General features: G+C 38.6%; 1 non-coding gene across 1 annotated transcript; it reads left to right on the top strand.

Annotated features, from left to right (window-relative positions):
• Window positions 1–3,061: 3,061 nt before the first annotated feature.
• LOC140852980 (small nucleolar RNA R71) lies at window positions 3,062–3,167 on the top strand. Its single transcript, XR_012136057.1, has one exon. It is a non-coding gene; the product is annotated as a small nucleolar RNA R71 (small nucleolar RNA).
• Window positions 3,168–4,073: the final 906 nt, after the last annotated feature.

Below are 4,073 nucleotides of genomic sequence, written 5' to 3'. Positions count from 1 at the left end.
TCTTAATAATTTATTCCTTAGTATCTTTAAAATTATCTTGACCGTTAATCATTCATTGATTAGGATGCCTAATTGACTCTTAATCAAAATAAAATTTGGATATACAAAACTAATTATTTTTGGCCATACTCGAGGATTTGATTAATTTCCTTCCCCCCCAACTTAATCTACATTGTCCTCAATGGAGTAGGAAAGCAAAGAAAATAAAGGGAGAGAGTGCACCTGGGATAATTTTTGCTTCGAAAGTTGAAGATAGCTTCATTGATTAATAGGCTCTTGTTCTAAATTTCTGTAGCTGCAGTAAAGTAAAAAAAATATAAAATCGTTGGGTTGCCTCCCAACAAGCGCTAAGTTTTACGTCTTCAACTAGATGTCAAGTTTATTGACCGACTCTTCCATACAAAGCAATCCTTTATTCTTTAAAAAAAATGAAGATCAGTTAAAATAAAATTAAAAAAAATTGGATTTTCTTCCAAAATGTACTAAGTTTAACATCTTCAGCCAGACGCTAAAAGAGTGTCTATCCTATTCCTGCTTGAATTTTAACATGAGTATCGATCCTTCTTTCAGAAATAATATGTCCTAATACAATTTCTTTCCGCACCATGAAATGGCTCTTTTCCCAACTTAGGATAACATTTATCTCTATACACTGTTTAAGAACTTTGAAAAGATTATAGAGACAATCCTCAAAGGTGGTTCCAAACACAGAAAAATCATTCATAAAAACTTCAAGACATTTATCCACCATATCCGAAAAAATGGCCAGTATGCACCGTTGAAATATAGCGGGTGCATTGCAGAGCCCGAATGGCATACGCCAAAAAGCGAAGGTGCCATAAGGGCAGGTGAAGGTAGTCTTTTCTTGATCATCCAAAAATACAGGTACTTGATTGTATCCTGAATAACCATCAAGAAAATAGAAGAAACTTTGTCCTGCTAACCATTCTAAGATTTGGTCGATGAAGGGCAATGAAAAATGGTCCTTCCTAATAACGGCATTTAGTTTTCTATAATCTATGCATACTTGCCATCCAGATGATATGCGAGTGGGAAGCAGTTCACCTTCTTCATTCTCAACCACAGTAATACCTAATTTCTTAGGTACTACTTGAGTGGGACTGATCCATTTACTATCAGATATGGGGTAGATGATTCCAGCATCTAACCACTTTACCATCTCTTTCTTTACTACTTAACGTATGTTTGGGTTCAATCTCCTCTGCATATCTCGATGGGATTTGGCATTTGCCTCAAAATGAATATGGTGCATGCAAATGGAGGGGTCAATTCTTTTTAAATCGACAATGGATCAATCGATAGCCTCTTTGTGTTCCTTCAGAATATCAACCAATTGTGCTTCCTGATTAGGGATCAAGTCTGATGCAATGATTGTCGGGAGGGTGTCATTGGATCCTAGAAATACATACTTGAGCGTAGCAGGAAGGAGTTTCAATTCTAACATAGGTGGTGATTCTAAAGATGGGACTATTAGTATACTAGCTAATGTGGGCAATGGCTCATACTTGATTGTCTATGGAGGAGTGGTTTTATCGTGTGGTGTATCCAACAAGGTGTTAACTTCTTTCATATATCCCTCAAAGATACACTCCAAAGTGAGCCAAGCAAGTATCTAAGGGGTCTGATGCTAGAATTGTGGGTGTTGATCTTCTATAATATCTTCTAGTGTATCTACTTCGAAGCAACTATCCATTGATGGTCCTTGGGAAGCACCAAACACATTCAGTCTCAGTTTCTTATTTTCAAACGATACGTCCATGACTCCTATCCTACAATTAATGCATGCATTTGCCGTAGCTAGGAAGGGTCATCCTAAGATAATGGGAATTTGTCTGGGGTTGCCACTTAGTTCCATGTCGAGAACCAAAAAATCAACTGAAAAGTAAAACTCATCTACCTTGACCAAGACATCCTCAAGCATTCCATGTGGTTCCTTAATTGATCTGTCGGCTAATTGTAGTGTGACTGATGTGGGTTTCAGTTCTCCGAATCCAAAAAGTTCATACACCGAACTAGGTAAAAGATTCACACTTGCCCCTAAATCCAGAAGATCTTTTTCAATGTGATAATCTCCTATAACACAAAAAATGATGGAGGCTCCTGGGTCCTTAAGCTTTGGAGGAGTGGCATGCTGGAAGACAAAACTAGCCTGTTCAGTGAGGCATACTTTCTTTGGGATTTGTGATCTAGATTTACATTTTTGGGTGCATTAATCTTTCAAAAATTTGGCATAAGCAGGGATCTGTTTGATTGCGTCTAGAAGGAGAAGATTAATTTGGACTTGCTTAAACAATTCCAATATCTCATCGCATTTTCCTCCCTTCTTATCTATAGGAATAGGGGCTTTCAGGGCATCCAAAAATGAGGCTTTAGGCAAGTAAGATGATTCCGATGCAGTTGGTTCCTTCTCTATTTTCAGGTCTCCTTGTTCTTGGGTGATTTGGCTTCGGTTAGAGGTTTAGGGTCGGTCTCATTGGTTTTACTAGTGTGTTCAATGACCTTCCCACTTCTCAGAGTCGTGATTGATTTGGCGTGTTCAGAAAAAGCTTCTGGGGTATTAGAGCTCTCAATCACAAATTGCCCTCTTGGGTTGGTCTCGGGTTGGCTAGGTAATTTTTCTCCTTTCCTCCTACTGAATGCAGTCGCTAGTTGACCTATTTGGGTCTCTAGCTTAGCAATGGATTGTGTGTGGGAGTTAAGGGTCTGAATGTTGACTTCTAATCGTTCTAGTGCTTTCAAAACTTTTTCCTCAAAAGCTGAGCTGTGACCAGTAGTAGACAGTTGAGGAGTATTTTGAAATTGATGGTATGGTCCATGCCTATATGTTGGGTCCTGATATTGAGGTTGAGGTGCAGCAGGGCCAACCACTGGTTGTGGTCTCCAAGAAAAATTTGGATGGTTTCTCCAGTCGGGGTTATAAGTGCTCGAATATGGATCATTTTCTGGTCTGCGAGCTTGTTGGACTTGAGCTTGCTGAACCATTTATCGGTGTTTCTCTGATAGACCATCATAAAAACACTGACAAAGTTGCTATTTAGAGACAGCATGGTGTGGACATTTACGAATGAGGTCCCTTAACCTTTTCCATGTCTCATGAAAAAGTTCACCCTCCAATTGGGAAAAACTAGTGATAGCTTTTCTAATTTGATTTGTTTTTTCAATTGAAAAGTATTTATTGAGAAATTCTCTCTGAAGATGATCCCAAGTTGAAATGGTTATAGAGTTTAAGGAGTTTAACCAATGCTTGGCTTTGTCCTTAAGTGAGAAAGGGAACAGTTTCAACCTAAGGGCATCATCGGAGAAGTTTTGGATTTTTACTGTGGAACAAATTTCAAAAAATTCATCCAAGTGTTTGTATGGGTCCTCGTTATTAAGTCCATAGAATGATGGCAACATTTGAATAATGCTAGACTTAATCTCATATTGGGTAGCTTCTACTGGAGGTGCTTAAATGTATGGAGAGTAAGTATACGAGGATGGAGTGAAATATTCTCTCAATGAGCGTGGAGAATTAGCCTCACCAGGTGTAGCCATGTTTCTAACTCGGATAGTCCTAAGAGTCTTTTCTAATTCTTCATCTAATGGTTGCAAGTCGGGTTTTAGTGATCGTCGACCTAACATGCAACTAAAAGGTCTATGTAGGACTATCCTAGTCTGTTAAAGATTTTTTTTTTTTTTAAAAAAAGGAGAAGATAAAAGAGAAAAGAGTTCTAAAGAAGAGATCCTAAGAAGTTCTAAAACTAATAGAAGAATTAGTTGTGGTTAGATTTTAATTACAATCAAGTTAGCACGTAGTGGACTCTCTATCCTAAAGTTATCCTAGTTCTAGATAGCTTCTAACTGTAGTTAGCCTTCAAGCCCTCCAAGTCGGAGCTTGACCAACCAACTGGCCAGGTAAGTGTAAGGTCAGTGGGAGTCTCCTCGTTGCTTTCCTTAGACACCAATTAAATTGGTCAGGTCAGCAAACGGAACCAATTAAAAACCACCTTCCTTCGGACCCAGTCATCCCGCAAATCACTTGCCTAGACATCAGCTAGCTGACCAAGTCTAAC

This window comes from Elaeis guineensis, chromosome 12, assembly GCF_000442705.2.
Source record: "Elaeis guineensis isolate ETL-2024a chromosome 12, EG11, whole genome shotgun sequence".
Taxonomy (NCBI): Eukaryota; Viridiplantae; Streptophyta; class Magnoliopsida; order Arecales; family Arecaceae; genus Elaeis; species Elaeis guineensis.
Note: the sequence above shows the minus strand (reverse complement) of the source record. Positions and strands in the feature narration are given on the sequence as shown.